This window comes from Callorhinus ursinus, unplaced genomic scaffold (assembly GCF_003265705.2).
Source record: "Callorhinus ursinus isolate GAN/ISIS: 27379988/994484 unplaced genomic scaffold, GSC_fseal_2.0 scaffold21, whole genome shotgun sequence".
NCBI lineage: Eukaryota > Metazoa > Chordata > Mammalia > Carnivora > Otariidae > Callorhinus > Callorhinus ursinus.
Genome location: NW_027397083.1, coordinates 26,896,710 through 26,913,966, shown reverse-complemented (window position 1 = coordinate 26,913,966; position 17,257 = coordinate 26,896,710). Strand labels below are relative to the sequence as shown.

The 17,257-nt window shown below is 40.4% G+C and overlaps 1 protein-coding gene across 4 annotated transcripts in view; it reads left to right on the top strand.

The window, feature by feature from the left end:
* The window catches only part of NELL1 (neural EGFL like 1), an 857,163-nt gene that overhangs the window by 235,074 nt on the left and 604,832 nt on the right, over positions 1-17,257 (top strand). The gene's annotated exons all lie outside the window — the stretch shown is intronic.

The window sequence follows — 17,257 nt, the reverse complement described above, 5'->3', positions numbered from 1 at the left end:
CCCGAATATCGCCTCGGATTCACTTCTCTGCACGTCCTACCTTCTAGAAAGTGGTCGCTTTTCTGTTCAGAGTTGTTGCTACTCTCTTCTTCCATCTCCTGTTGAGTTCCTAGGTGTTCAGAATGGTTTGATCCCTATTCAGCTGAATTCCTGAGACCAGACGAAATCCAGGTCTCCTACTCCTCCGCTATCTTGCTCCCAAGGCTGGGACATACTTCTTTTTAGCCTAGTGTACGTACCTGGTCTTGGGCCAGTGTGCATTGCGATGCCATCTTTGGTAATGGTGATGTGCTCAAGCTTCAGTCGTTTCTCTCTTATCGTGAGACTTTCCGCAAGTTCCAGTAGGCTTGTGCATGGAGAGGAGGAGAGCAGCAAGAAGAAATGACCAAATGTTACAGCCCATGTGTGGTATAAGAATAGAACTCAGGAGTAAAGCAGGGGCCAAATACTGGCCATCTAGTGGGAGGCACAGGGAGTGAATATCCTCTTTTAGAGAAAATGCCCATCTCTCTTCTTATTCTGTCATTTTTAGCACATTGGACTTGGGGCGTATTTTCCTATGGTGGTCGATGACTGCCATAGCCCTAGGCATGGTGTTCTAACACCAGTGTCACAAGCAAGCAAGGAAGGAAGGGGAATGGGTTGAAGACCTTCTCTGTGTGAAGTTTTTTGTGTGTTTAAAGGCAGCTCTTCCTGGAAGGTTCCCTGTAACCCCCTGCCCCTGTCCCTATGCAGTAGGTTTCTGCTCTCATATTTTACAGACCCGGTGACATCCTCTTCACCTCTAGACTGATTTTTTGGGAAAAGGGAATGAGATGACTGTAACTGGTTTGGGTTGTGGTCAATTCTTGGAGCTGGAGCAGGGGTTTACCTTCCCTGAGACCAAATGATCTTTGTCCTTTACCTGTACCACTTAGGATTGTGGCAGTGGTTTTAGGTGGGCAAAAAGCTATGTCTACCCCATTCTTTTATGGTTAAATGCAGTTTATGGTCATTGCCCCAGCTCTGTTGTCAGAATTATGCTCTGTGATGGTCTGATAGACAAGATTAGAGGTCACCAAGTGCCCACCTGGGTACCAGCGACTCTCACGCTGAGTACATTGTCTTACCAGAGTGTAGAGAGAAGTAAGTCCTTATGAACTGTTTCAGGCAAGTTATTTTTTACCCTGAGTGTAAATGGAGTGAAAATGACCCATTTTGTACAAGCCACAATGAACGAGACTGCCTTGCAAATTAAAACAAAATATTACATACATTGTGCAGGCTATCCTGAAAAGCCTATTCAGGCTCTCAGTGGAAAAAGAAGCACAAAAGGCTTTCAGTTTTCTAAACTTCCTAGGGTAGTAGCCGAGATACGGTGCATTAAAGACTCCTGCTCTGTAGAGATTGCCAGAGAAACCATCATAGAGAAGATATTGGAACTCTTAGTCAATCATTAGAAGATAATAAGACCTTTTGTCAGCTATGATACAATTCACAGGAGATCGTTTCATTTTGCCTCGTCCAACTCAGCACCAACATTCCCCATTTTGAAAGCAGTTTTAGTTGGATTTTGGTGTTTTATGAATCTGGTCGGCTGAGGCTTTTTATCTCTGCAATGGCATTTTCAATGAGTTGGTCTTAAATAGTTCCCGATACATTGGCTTAAATTAGAGGCAGTGTCTGAGGAAAGTATAGCAATTAGGGGTCTACTCATGATCTTCTTGGGTTTGGAGTCTGCATAAATAGTCTCAAACTCTTTCTTGGTGTGGTTAAAAGTTATTTAGAAGAAGAAAAGAACAGTGTGGTGTTGTAGACATCATGCAATCTGCCAAAGATGGGAAGTACTACCATCAGCATTAAATGATAATAGTTTTTGCTTACAGACTGCTCCAGAGTTTTCAAACTCTTCTTCTGTATATTGTACTCTTGGAGACTTAGAGTAAATCTGTGAGGGAAGTGGGAGCATTGGCCCCATTAACTTCATTTTACGAGTGCCAGACATTAATACTCAGAGAAATGAAGTCAAGATAATACTTAACTCCTTTTTACTCCCTACCCTCTCCATCCCCCATCCTGTTCTAATGTTGTATTTTTATTCAAAATATTTGCTGCCTCCTTGATCCAATGAAATGTGGTTGGACGTGACCTGTATTTCAGGGTAGAAGCTCTAAGACCTGTTCTCGAGGTCCACCTCGTTCTCTTTTCTCTGCAACACAAAATTGGCAATATTCCAGAGCAGGGCTTCTCCTTTAGCTGGGGTTCCAGAATGAAGATGGCATGCAGCAGTGGGACAACTGACAGGTGATGGATGTGTGGCATGCATGAGAAGTAATTGTCTAAATCATGGAAATGCTGGAGGGTGCAATTATCTGAGGGTGTGATTACCTTGTTGAACTTAGCCAAAGCCTACCATATCCCTTCCTGAATCAGTTGATACAAATTTTGTGAATTCGGAAAGATACCTCTAGCTCATTGTTCCTGACTGAAAGCTTTTTTTTTTTTTTTTTTAAATAGACCAAGCATTGAAGATTATTAGAAAAAGTGCCATTTGAGTGGATCATTAATAGTCTGCTCTGGCCCTGCTGCCATGTGATAGACCTTTTGCAGACCACAAGTTGTAAATTGATACTTTGTTATGGCCATTTCCAACATGGGAAATTTGATTTCCCAATTATAATGAAACAAAGCATGTCAAAGACTTATCAAATTGTGTGGTATTCACTAAACATTTAATGGATCACAGTAGTTACCATTATTGTCATCATTAACTTCTATTATTACCCCTTATGATGATCTTTCTTGGAAGTTGAAGAATGTGTACTCCTGAGACCAATACGTTGCAAAAGTGGGCTTCCTTCATGAAATCTTTTGGGGGAGAGTCCTTAGGTGGAAGGATCAGGTTTTATCAGTTCTGCCAAGACCATATGGTTGGCAGTGGAGGTACCAAGTGTAATTTATAATGATAAAGTTTTTCTTCATTTGTAAAAACATGAGTGGAGCTGTATTCAAGGAAATGTGGAACAAAATAACCTTTATTGGTGTGAATTTAATTTCATGTAACAAAACCGCTGAATGTCTGAAACATAGCAGCTGTTAGCAAGGAGATTGATAACTTCTTTTGAATAACTGAATGTGACAAAGGGCCTGAGTCTTTGAGTGTTAAGAGGCTGGGAAAGTGGCAGAAAAGTCAGAATTCAACCAGAAAGTGGTTTCAGAATAGCTAAGAGGGGTAGCTATTTATTGGATGCAGAGGCTACTATGTAGGCAATTCCATAGAAACAAGACCCTGTAAGCTCCTAAGAGAATGCATGGGAAAAGAGCTATTTGCTTAATTATACTTCTAACTATCCAAGGATTAATCGGTCAGGTAACTCTTGTTTTGATTTTGTTTTTTTTTTAATAAAATGCATGAGCATCATGATACATGTAGCCCAATTTATACTTAGATCTGAGCTTCGGTCTCCTGAAGTCCTGCATTGGACAGCACAGGGATCAAAAGCCTCTCTTGATTCTTCATGCTAATAGAGTCTTAACTCTAAGCTCCAGCTCCCATTTATTTCCAGGGAGTCAGAATGCATGAAATAAGAATACCATGGGGAATCCTTTTTTTTTTTTCCTCTTCTCCCCCATGTTGCCTGCATGACTAATGGAGAGATCTTCTGGTCCCCAGTTATCTGTCAACCTCATTCTCCATGTCCCATCTTTCCACGAGTGTGCTCTCCAGCCTTTGCTTTGCTCATACTAACCCACATGTCCTCTCCTTCCCGGCAGCAGATAGAGATGAACCTTCTTCCAGCTCCTGACTTTGCTCTGCCTCTCCTGCTTCATTCCCCAGGCTATGTTGCAAAAGCGTCTGTTTCTGTCTTCCACCCACCTGAACTCCTCCCTCTTCTTAACAACCCTCCCATTCCCCTGAACTATCTTCTTGGAATTATTAGAAAAGAAAAAGCCCAAATCCAAATCCTGGTCATTGCATTTTGGGTCAAACCACTGGGTTAATTGTTACGCTCTGGGCTCAGGAAGGAGGAGCCCCCGATGAACCAAATGGGGCAATGATCAGGACTGAAGGTTAAAGGAGCATTGTGTGTCTTTAAACCATGTTTCAAAAGATCATTTGTAAGGTACTGTTGGGAATTTTTAGTTACTGCTTTGTCATATAAATGTTACAAGTGTTGATTAGGTTTCCAGGTTAGCATTACAGTAGCCTAGTTAACTCATCATGTAGCTGAACTGTTGTACATCAGAGCCCTCCTGAGTTTAGGGTCCTGAGAAGAGAGGACTATTCACTTGTCTCCCAATCTCTGTTAATGATACTTCCATTCACAACTTGTAGAATCCTCAATCCCATGCTTCCCCTCACCTCCAATATCTGCTACGTTAGGAAATCTTGTTGGTGATCCCTCCAAAATGAATTCCAAGTTCACTCATGTCTTGCTAGGACTCCAGACCAAGCCTCCTTTATCTCTTGGCTAGTGATTGCAGTGGTGTCTTGCCTGCTGGAATCCATTCTCCAAACATTGATCAGATTGGGCTTTATAAAATGTAAGTCCTATTATGCCACCCTTTTGTTTAAAATGGTCTAATGGGAGCACCTGGGTGGCTCGGTCAGTTAAGCGTCTGCCTTGAGCTCAGGTCCATGATCTCCAGGTCCTGGGATTAAGTCCCCCATCAGGCTCTGTGCTCAGCAGGAAGCCTGCTTCACGCTCTCCCTTCCCCTGCTTGTGCTCTTTCTGTCTCAAATAAAACAAAACGGTCTAATGACTCCCACTCCTCTTAGAATATCCCAGTTTGGTCCTATGTAAGGCTCTGTGTGAGTTGGAACCTGCCTACTACCCTGTCTTCAACTCCTCCCACTCTTTCCTCTGCCCACTCTCCCATCAAACCATAGTTCTTTGTGCTCCTCAGATAGGCTTGTGCAATAAAATAGTTCTTAGCCTGGGCTACCCTTCACCCACATCTTTGCAAATCTGCTTTCTATTCGTCATTCAAGTTGTAGCTCAAATGTCACCACTTTAGAACGGTCTTTCCGAACCACTCTCACTAAATGAGCTCTGCTACTACCCTTAGCTGCTCTCTGTAACATTTTATTTTCTTCATAGCACTTACTCTAAAATTGTGGTGTTTCCCCTCTTATAGGTTGGTGATCTTTTCTCCTTAGAATATAAGCTGTGTGATGGCAGCAATTTTATCTTATTCACTGTATCTCTAGAGCCTGGAAAAGTGCATAGTATGCTGAAGACACAGAAAAATACTTTTTTAACTTATGAATGAATGGAAATCTCCAGCTGATTCTTGCCTTTCCACATCTGACACTGTTTTCTTTCTTGAATCCTATTTGTTGTCTTAGTGTTGCTTAAGGGCTGCGTTTAAAAAAGTGCAAAGTCTGTTCCTTTTGCCAACACCCAGTTTCTGTAATCTTGAAATGCTGCTTGCTTGAGTCCATGTAAGGAAGACTCTGTGACAAGAGAATCAGTTTTTAAAATAATTTTGATCCCTCGATAACAAAAAACCAAACAATCCAATTAAAAAATGGGCGGAGGATCTGAATAGATGTTTTTTCAAAGAAGACCTCCATGTGCCAACAGGGATGTTTAACATCACTAATCATCATGGAAATGCAAAGCAAAACCACGATGAGCTATCCCCTCAGGCCCCATAGAAGGGCTGGTCTCAAAAAGACAACTGGTGGCAAGTGTTGGTGAGGATGTGGCAGAAGGGTACTTTTGTGCGCTATTGGTGAGAATGTAAGTTGGCGTAGCCACTAGGGAAAACAGTATGGAGGTTCTTCAAAAAATTAAAAAGAGAACTATTGTATGATCCAGGAATTCCACTTCTGGGTATGGGATGAAAATGAAAACACTAATTTGGAAAGATAAATGCACCCCGCTGTTCATTGCAGCATTGTTTATAATAGTCCAGGTATGTAAACAAAAGTGTCCACAGATGGGATGAATGGGTAAGGAAAATGTGTGTCTATTATATGATTCTAGTGTGTGTGTGTGTGTGTGTGTGTGTGTGTGTGTGTGTGTGTGTGTGTGTATTCAGCCAATAAAAAGAAGTCTTGCCATTTGTGACAACATGGAGGGACCTTGAGGGCATTACACCAAGTGAAATAAGTCAGAGATGGTGTATCATCTCGTTTATAGGTGGAATCTAAAAAACAAAACCAAGCTCATAAACACAGATTGGTGTTGCTAGAGGTGGGGGAATGGGTGGCTGGCAAAGGGGTGAAGGGGGGTCAAAAGATAGAAACTTCCAGTTATAAAAGAAGTCATGGGGATATACTGTACAACATGGTACCTGTAGTTAATTATACCGTATTGCATATTTGAAAGTTGCTAAAAGAACTGGTCTTAAAAGACCTCATCACAAATATGAGAAAAAAAATTATAACTATAGTGATGGATGTTAACTATACCTCTTGTGATCACTATGCAGTGTACACAAATATCAAATCATGCTGCATAACTGAAACTAATACAATGTTATATGTCAATTATATCTCAATAAAATTTTAAAAATTACAGGAAAAAAATTCAGTGGCTTGACCCAATAGAAGCTTTCATTTCCATTCATATGGACATTCAAGTGGATGTTCCTGGTTAGCAGGTGGCTTTCCTCTAACTTGGGATTCAGGAACCCAGGGTCTTGTCCTCTTTGGCTCTGCCATGTGTAATAGGTGGTTTCCAAAGTTGCCATGGAAGGAGAAAAGGGAGTAGAAGGCGATGAATGGGAGGTTTTTATAGGGCCAGCTGGTCACATTCCACCGGCCAGAATTTAGCACTAGCTGTATCTAACTGCAAGAGAGGCTTGTAAATGTTGCCTAGCTCTGTGCGCAGGACAAAGAATCTGTTTTTGGTGGATAGTTTTCTGCTCTTGCCACAGATACTAAATGAAAAAATCCCTCCCCTCGCCCCCACTACTTTTATGCTTTTTACTTTTTGTTTATTGCCTGTGTCCCATCCAAATGGACTTCTGGCTTCAACTGATTGTATTAAACTTGCTCACTTGGAAACTTGGTAGGATTTAAGTAAACTGTCTCTTATACATTGTTTGTATTTTCTCCAGGCTTTTCTGTGGTTTCCATTGTATCACCTCATCTGGGTTTGTTGTGTCCCCAATATACCCTCTGTGCCAAAGTGACCCATCTCCTGTTCCTTCCATAGAACATTCACAGCCTCTCATGTGCTAGAATTTTGAGTTTTATGCTGGCAGGAAAGCAGTTCATGGAACAAGCTTATACACATTTGTAGGAGATTGATATCTACATAATGTTCCCAGAGGTAAATGTGTTCTTTAAAGAAGATGCTTGTTAATTAAGAAAATCCCCAAACTGTTAAATTTCAAGTAGCATAGCAAAAGAAAGTGAAAGATTAAAGCAGTGTGAATGTGGAAGAGAGCGCACTGAGGCATGGGGACTGAACAGATTGTCCTGCCTGGGAGTTTGCCTTGGTCGTCAGCTATCCTTAAATATTTCTCCTTTCTAGCATTTCAAAACCCTGCCTCTGTTTTTTGTTTTTTGGTTTTTTTTTTTCCTTATTACTCTCAGGGCAGTGATGTAGTGAAAGAATATTGAACTAAGGATAAGGAGATCTTGATTGATCCTGGCTCTACCACTTACCAGTTGGGCGATCTTGGAAAGTCACCCAATTCCTCTCTGTCTTGATTTTTTTCTCATGGTCCAAATAGGACTTGAAACAAGGCTTACATAGTACCATTTGGTTGTGAAGATTAAATTAGACATTGAATGTGAAAGCGTTTTGTGAAGGCTAAAGCAATATAACTCACTACTGTAACATTTATGGTAATTGTAATTTTATAATTATATAATTATCACAGTAACAAATATTTTCATCATTGGCAGTAATTGGACTAGAAATTGGTATTTAGCTATTCAGGGTTGAGATACACACACATGTTCACATATACTGGATATGTATCAAACTGTGATGGTTAATTCTATATGTCCTCTTGACTAGGCTAAGGGATACCCAGATTGCTGGTAAAACATTATTCCTGTATGTGTTGGTGATGGTGTCTCTGGAAGAGATGAACATTTGATTCAGTAGACTGAGGAGAGATCCGCCCTCACCAATGTGGGTGGGAATCCTTCAGTCCATTGAGGATCTTAATGGAACAAAAAAGCAAAGGAAGGCTAAATAAATCCTTCTTGGTCTTCTTGAGGTAGAACTTCCATCTTTTTCTGCACTGGGACATTGGAGCTCCTGGTTCTCAGCCTTTCAGATTCTGGGACTTTCACCAGCAGCTTCCTGGTCTTTAGGCCTTTGGACTTGGACTGACTTATACTATTTTCTCTGGAGAATCTTGACTATACATTTACCAGTGTGTATATTGAGCTCTTGTTTTATGTTGAACCCTCTGCTAGTCATTGTGGAATTGAAAGAAGTGAGGCTATCTGCAATGTTGTAGGTGAATGGCACCTGCTAGAATTAATGCAGTATGAAGTCTTCAACATTGTATAGAGTGGCCTACCAAGGGCAGAGAGAAGGCTTAGACCTAGAATCTTGTCTCATTCTTTCCACAAACATAAATTAAGCACCACAAATTACTGTGGCTGAGTCCTATGTTGGGTTCTGGGAATTCAAAGATGATTACATCAGAGTTCCTTTCCTCAAGGAGCTCATAGTTTAAAGGAGAAGGGAGCCTTGTAATCAGATATTGAAAATACAACAGGAGTTTTTCCATTCTGGGATTTGAATTGTATACTAGTGAGAGCAATGCATTCTACCAATGGGAATCTGCACAGGCTGCCCAGAGGAGGGGGCGTTTGAGTGGAGTCCAATTTTCAGAGGGAAGTGTGAGGGAAGGGATCCCCAGCAGAGGGATTAACATATATAAAAGTACAAAGTGAAAAGCTTAGCATGGCGGGAATGTAAGAAGTTTGGTAGGAGATGAGAACAGAGATTTGACTGATGGTCAGATGGTAAAGAGCATGGTAAGCATGCTAAGGAGGTTCAATTTTATCCTGTAGGCTGGTGTGCATCCATATGGGATGCAGCCATCACAACAGGTGGAAAACTGGATCCATTGGGATATGGGAAAGACATTGGAACTTTACTTTCATCTTATTCTAATTTTCATTTTGGTGTAAGTTTTATAGTATACACAACGTATTAGTATATATTGTACTTATTAAAGAAATATTTTCATATAGAAGGTATATGCCCCCAAATCATTACCTATGTGGATGCATGATCAAAACTAGAAATCACTAGTACAGGCTATGAAGTAGCCAGTGGAGGGTCTTGGGTTGGATGACATTACAGGGAATTGGCATGTTAGGAAAGTCATGCTCATAGCCACATGGAGAGGCAACACTGTGGAGATGCTGGAGTCAGCTGAGCCAGATTAGGCATCATTGCTGAAGTAATTGGTATCTTCACAAGTTCTCAAGCTTGGCAGCATTGGATACTGAGGAGATAAATCATCACTGAAATAATTAAGATGTGTTTGGGTTTGTTTGGTGCCTTTCCCCAAATCTTTGCAGACGTGTTATATCTGATTCTTGACCATGGCTTACTTCTGAAGGCTCTGAGGCCTGGCATTTTCCTGGATGAATCTTTCTTACTCTGCTCTTTGGAGAATTGGTCAGAGGGGCTGGGTGGTACCCAGATGTCAGGCCTGTGACGGTGGCCCTCTGTTATTTTCCAATGACGTACTTCCGCTTTAAGAAATCTCCCAGACATCTTTTGGCTCACCATGCAGTATTTTAGGGTTTTAAGTGTCTTCTTGAAAGACATTATTCATATATTTTATGTAGAGTACTTAGTATTTTTATGTAGCAAAAAGAAGGAAGAGAAAAAAGAGAAAAAGTCCCTGCTCAGTTTTCAGCGACAAGTCCTAGGTAGAGTTTTAAATGGAAATAGAAATTGAGTAGATTTAAACTTTTTTGATTATTAAAAAAATACCCCTTGAGTTATCTCCAAGATGCTTAATGTCTGGATAGGATTGAGAAAAAATTCAACTCAGGAAGCTTTCATTGTGTCCTTGCTATTGTGACTGGCCTAGTGCTGTTGTGGCTTCTGTTTCTTGATGAAATTTGTCTGGGCAAACAAGAATTGTACACTCCAAATAATGAGGGAAAAATAGCAGAGATATAGTGGAAAGATCTGGCTTAGATTTGGTGCACCTGGGTTAGAAATTCTGGCTCTACCATTTTGTGAACATCGATCACTCTCCCTTTTCCCTTTGTAAAATCAGTGTCTAATACTTAATAGTGTCTTTTAAGAATTGTTAGAAGAACTCAAGAGAGTAAAAAAGGCTAAGACAGGATCTAGTACAAAATAGGGTTTTAATAAATGCTCAGACATAATTAAGTCTTATGATATATGGCTCAGGATGTATGTCAGTGAGTAGGGAGTAAGGAGAGGGCTAATTCCTAGAATTAGGGTAAAAGATGCCATCAGAGGGATCTTGAAAGATTGGGACAACAGTGACTATGAGGGATGATGAATATGTGGTGGGGAAGTGTGGGGTGCTATGGAGACTCGAGGGGGAGACCATGGGATGTGATGGAGTTTGCAGAACAATGGGAGGAATGAGCAGGAGATCATTGCTACAGTTGAGAACAGAACAGTCTCTCTCAAGGCCTGGAGGTGCCAGAGAGCAAGGGAAAGTTTCGTTTGTCTGGAATCCAGGTGGGAGATCGAGAGAAGGGAGTGCAGAGTTGGGGGGCCTTGTAGACTTGACACAGTTTGGATTCTACTCTAACAGCTATGGGGAAGTTGTTGAAGGGTTTAGGAAAGATGCAATAAGATCTGATCGGTATCTCTGGAAAATCATTCTGGCTGCAGCGGACACCAGAATGTAAAGCAGGAATTCCAGTGGTCAGTGTGTGGCAGTGATTTAGGCCAGATGGAGTGGTGGAATTGCAGGTGGGAAGAAGGTGGGAGGTGAAATCAGGAGGATCAGTTGGTTGATTGCATGTGAGGGGCAGATTGGATATTACATGAAAAGTGAATTTAGAATCAGTTCTCTGGCTATTGTATTTACACCACATCAAACTCTAATGGCTGGGCTTCCTCCTCTGGGTTCTGATACCACTTTGTTCAAACCTTTGTTAAAGTATTCGTCACACAGGATTTTACTTTTTTAAACATATTTTCCAGGTTAACAGCTACTCAAAGGTCAGGGCTGTGTCTGATTCATCTTTGTATGCTCAAGATGCGGCCTAGACTTGGGAATTTAGGAAGAAGAATTCAGGGAATAGTTTCTGAATCATTCAGTGAGTAAGCCAAGGTAGGATTCCATGAGTGAACTTGAGTGCTCTACGGCTTCTTTCCACTAAGACATTTAGCATTGCATAGAGAGATCTTGTTTCTTCTCCAGGTGGAGAAAGCCACCTTGAAATGTCTTCTAGTTGTGGCTTGCACGTCTTTATAAGAACCTTCCCCTCCTCCTTTTGGTTTCTAAAGCCCAGTCTTAGCTACTTGTTTCTAAGGAGTGGCTGTAGAGATTCATGGACTTCTTTCCACTCATTTCTGGATTTTTATTTTCTTGTGGTTGAATTTTGTCTTTTGATACTGACACCTGGCTTCTCAAAGCTCTAGTGGGAACTTTCTGAGCCCAGTTGAAGAAATTGGATGTATCAGATTGATAGTTTATCTGTCAATGCTTGTAGCACGGTGCAAACTCACGTTTTGTGTTGGACAAAATAATAAGTGTATTTGTTTAGGGTTGGGAGAAAAGAATGGATACGAGCATTCCCTTTACAAGCACCAGAATGTACACTTAAGAGGCCTTGGATTGTGGCTCCTTTTGTTCACTGTTCTATCTCCAGCACCTTGTGGCTGGGTAGTGTGCTGAGCAGGTCTTTATATTCTTTATACTTCTTTAATCCTGTCTCTACTTGGTCAATAAAGAAATCTAATGTTGACACAGCTAGTAAATGACAGAGCCTGGATTTAACCTCCAGTCCTCCTGACACAAAAAGGAATTCAAAATCCTATGCGGTGATGCAGGGAAAAATAACTATAGTTGATTCCTGTTATACATTTTTATTTGCCAAGATACATCTGACTAGGTGTCCATTTCTTCCAGTTTTAGTCTGTGGCAAATTTCTTACAAATAATATTTTCTCTGAATGTTTGTTTTTCTGACCCACCAGCTCAGTATTTTATAGTGGGCAGGGTATACAGAGCATTCTTTCTCAATTGCAGATAAATTTTGATAAATAGCATTCTCAGGATCCCTGGGAATCTTTAGTTAGCTCTCCCTTCCCTGGGGCTACTGTTCTGGGAATTCAAAGGAGACCGGGCACTTTGTCTCACATTGAGGCTTTAATATCTCCTATTGCTCTGGAGTGTAGGTTGTTAAAGGGAATCTGCTTAATGTGAAGTTTGAAATTCTTAAATTTAAAAAAAGTTAAGTGGTTTTAGGACTTTCTACATACTTGGTATCTCAATGTATTTCCAAAAAGTGGATTTTTCCCCAAATCCACTTGGACAAATTGCAGTTCATTTATAGTGAATAATTTTTCACTAATGCTATTCCCGTAGGTGATAAAAAAAAATAGGACTTTCCTTTTAGGGTTTTCGGACACATATAAGTGTATTACTATCCTTCGTGCCCATTCCAGTAGTAGCTTGACCTCCCATGAAGACACACCTGAAATCTGTCACTTAAGTGTGTGATTAGTTCTGGTATAGATGCAAACATAACATGATAAAAGTTAAAAAAAAAGTAGATTTTCCTTAGCATGTGTGTGTATCTCTATTATCTATATATCCAGATAGACATATAGTGTTCAAGTTGGGTTTTTCATTTGCAAACATAATTTATAATACATTTTAGTATAGACAATGTCTATTGTCTAGTATAGACAATGAAACATAGTAGCCTGACCAAATTATCTACTGAGTCAAAAGCAGGCCATTTGATATATACATCCTCCCCAGTTAATCATTGGTGATTGAGTATTGAACCCCTCTTGTTGAAAATCTGGAGGGATAACTTAAGTGCTTCAGTTGTATTTAATGTGGCATTCTTAAGTTCATCACACCTGTCCTAAGTAGGAATAGAAAAATGATTTCTTATTCAAATATATGTTTAGAACATTTTGTATACCAGATAGCAAAATTGCATATGATGGTCTTGAAAAGTCCTTATGTAGCAATGTTTAAGTATCTGTTCACTTAGTTAAGATGATTCCACATTCGGATAACACGTGAAACCTATGCCACAAAACCAGTGTCTTGTGCAACACCTTGTGGAAAATGGTCTTTCGTGTGTTTACTACAGTATTATCAGCTCTAGTAATGTTTATAGGTGAAATTCCTAGAAATCTCTGGATAGTTACCTTACAAATGTAAGGATTTTCTAACAGGACTATAATGCGTTGTAAAAATTTAAGGAGCTTAATTTAATGCAAAATCTACAAAATCGGTTTATCTTTCATAATTTGACCTCTGCATTATAAATTTAATTTTTGTGAATAATTAAGAGGGTAGTGTATTATGTTTTTCCTCCTTTGTTAAAGTTTGGGTGTGATGATGCTGAAGATGTGAGCCTTAAGCTTGTGTGTACGTTGTAGTTTATAAAGGACTTTCAAATACATTATTTCCTCCATCTCCTGTGAACTCCAATGAAATATGGATTCTCATTCTTAGAATATTTTATAGAACAGGAAACAAACCTCCAGAGAGGTGAAGTGGCATGCCCAGGATCCACAGCCAGCTATTGAGTACAGTTAAATTAAATCTTAATCCAAGTTTCTAGCTCTTTTCATGTTGTCCTCTCGTAAAACATACATTGTTTACTGAAAGCTTGAAGTACACAGGATGCTTTTATTAGCATGGAGCCCAGGCTCCAAAAGGTCAGGCATTTCTGTTTGATTCCTTCATTGTGGAGCTGCTAACAGTGAGCCTCACTCAGCACATAGCAGTTGCTGGATAAATCCTTGTCGAGTGCATAAATGGGTGAATGGATCATCGGAATTACTCCTGCTGCTACTGAATATATTTTATATGTTTCTTTGTTAAGTACTTGACATGCTGTTTCATCTTTTTCATATTATGCCCTAATAAAAATTCAGATATTTTCATTTTACATATGAGGCACCAAGGCTAGGGAGAAGTCAAGGAGCTTGCTGAGGTTACCTGGCTAGTTAAGTATTGCAGTGAGGTCTCTGTGATTGCATAATCCTAGTTCTCTGCTCTTCAGGGGGGAATGGAGGCTCAGATGTTGGACTTAAACCTGTATCGTCTTATACCTCATCTGGCTGTTTCTGTACCAAACCACATCATTTCTCTAGATCTAATTCAGCCTTAGGGTGGACAGATGATGAGAGTACCCCTATTCAGTTACAATCAGTGTGCTAAGTATTTTGTAGGGTGTGTTTCCTTTCATTCTCCCAGTTGTACAAGCTAAGAACTATTGTTATCATATCCCCATAAAGAAGGTAATTGATTAGCCCAAGGTTACACTGTTAATGGATGGTATGCCCACAGCCCTAATCTCAGATCTATTTGTATCCATAAAAAAAAAGAACAGAAATGGAGAGCAGGTTTCCAAGCACATTAATAAATGTAGTGAGTTTTGTTTTAGTGTTGTCTGTTTCTACTTTCTTTCCTTGTAGTGAGTCCTGGGAGCATAATTTGGACATCGTAGATAGGGAACAGTTTGTGAACACTTGTCTCACGATCCTAGGCTATGGCAGCTGAGGAATCAGTCCCCTATTGTAGATTCAGTCCTGTTTCCTAGATCCCTTTCCCAGTTTCTCTCTGTGGAGAACTTCCTGAATACTCCACCTGGACCTGTCTGCCTTCCCATTCTCCTCCCCTTCCTTCCCCAAGACCCACGAGTCCTCTGCCTTGTGTTCCTCCCTAGATTACCCTGCAAAATCAGCTACTCCCACTTTGCTGTCTGCTCCATTCCCTTTCACTTTTTAATCCTGCCAGTCCCCTGATTTTCTAATTATTATCAGCATTATTGATGCTTAGTGTGTGATCGGACACACTGTTCGTAATAGCCACAGATAGTTCCAGTTCAAAAGGAATGAATGGGATTTAGTGTCCCCCCCTTCCCCCACCAGGGTATTTACTGGGAAAAGACAAAGGATTTAAATTAAAGGATTAATTGGAAACCTTTTAGGTGCACTTCATTTCTGGTTGACGCAACAAGTTCTTCTCTTGAAAGGTCAATGAGTTTTTCCATAATTTTAGCTGCTCTGCGAAAGGAACTGTAAATCTTTGTTTATTTGCTTTATAAATCTCCCTTCAGCTCATTTAGTACTGGGCCGAACATAATAAATCCGTGGCTTTCTTTTAGAAAAATGAACCATGTTACCGTAAAAGGAAATATTGTTACTAAAAGTATAAGAAACTACCAAAAATACCAACTTTTCCTGACGGGAAGACACTGTGTGTGTGTGTGTGTGTGTGTGGTGTGTTGTGTGTTAGGGAAAAAATCCCACCACTGGGACTGCTGGTGTTACCTTCTTTGTAAATAGCATGTTTTATAATGTTTCCCAAAGGAATGAAATACTTGTTGTGTTGAAATTATATCTGCTTTAAACCAGGCACCTTAAAGTTGTAAGTAATGTAAACACAGTGAATCTGATTAATGATGTGCTCAGAGAAGGGCGGCTTCTGGTTAATTGGGCTTTTTGATTATGTGAGGAGAATGTCTTAGAACCCCTTGTTTGCCCCTTTATTGAAGAGTCCAGTTTGAATTCCTGAACCCATTTTCTGGCTTTAGAGTACACATGGACATGTTCATTGTAGAATTTCTGCTTGGTTGAGGATGCTTGATTGCAGACACTCACAAGGCCACCAGGCTAACATGGGCATTAATTCTCAGTCTCTTATTCATAATCAAAGTACAGGTGTGTGTACTTGAGGACACAGCTTTGTAGGATATCTGCCCTATTTATCATTTGGGATTTTCTTCCTGAAGTGGCACACAGGAAGAATGGGAACTTCTTAAAGTCAGAGGTTGTTTTATTCATGGTTGCATCTCCAGCACCTAGTACTTACCCTTCATGGCTCCTTGGTTAGAAAATGTTTTTCTAAGTGCTCAACATCGCTCGGCATCAGGGAAATCCAAATCAAAACCTCAATGAGATACCACCTCACACCAGTCAGAATGGCTAGAATTAACAAGTCAGGAAATGACAGATGTTGGCCGGGATGTGGAGAAAGGGGAACGCTCCTACACTGTGGGTGGGAATGCAAGCTGGTGCAACCACTCTGGAAAACAGTATGGAGGTTCCTCAAACAGTTGAAAATAGAGCTACCATACGGTCCAGCAGTTGCACTACTGGGTATTTACCCCAAAGATACAAATGTAGGGATCCGAAGGGGTATGTGCACCCCAATGTTTATAGCAGCAATGTCCACAATAGCCAAACTGTGGAAAGAGCCAAGATATCCATCGACAGATGAATGGATAAAGAAGAAGTGGTATATATACACAATGGAATATTATGCAGCCAACAAAAGGAATGAGATCTTGCCATTTGCAACGACGTGGATGGAACTGGAGGGTGTTATTCTGAGTGAAATAAGTCAATCAGAGAAAGACATGTATCCTATGACCTCACTGATATGAGGAATTCTTCATCTCAGGAAACAAACTGAGTGTTGCTGGAGTGGTGGGGGATGGGAGGGATGGGGTGGCTGGGTGATAGACGTTGGGGAGGGTATGTGCTATGGTGAGCACTGTGAATTGTGCAAGACTGTTGAATCACAGATCTGTACTTCTGAAACAAATAATGCAATTTATGTTAAGAAAAAAGAAAAAGAAGATAGCAGGAGGGGAAGAATGAAGGGGAGTAAGTCGGAGGGGGAGACGAACCATGAGAGACGATGGACTCTGAAAAACAAACAGGGTTCTAGAGGGGAGGGGGGTGGGGGGATGGGTTAGCCTGGTGATGGGTATTAAAGAGGGCACGTTCTGCGTGGAGCACTGGGTGTTATGCACAAACAATGAATCATGGAACACTACATCAAAAACTAATGATGTAATGTATGGTAATTAACATAACAAAAAATTAAAATAGTGTTTTTCTGAATACCCAATGATTTCAAATGGAAATATTTGAGTCACTGAGTTTTGAAATGTTTTAGAGAGATTTCCCTCCCTTTCTTTCCTGCATTTCCGAAGCACTTGTTTTTGTGTGCTCTGCCAGGAGTTATAAGCCTCAGATGAAAGGAGATTCCTATTCCCTTTTATACGGCAGACATTGTGTTTGAGTGATTTTACATATGTCATCTTATTTCATGGTCTTATTATGTTATGGAACAGATCCTACAAT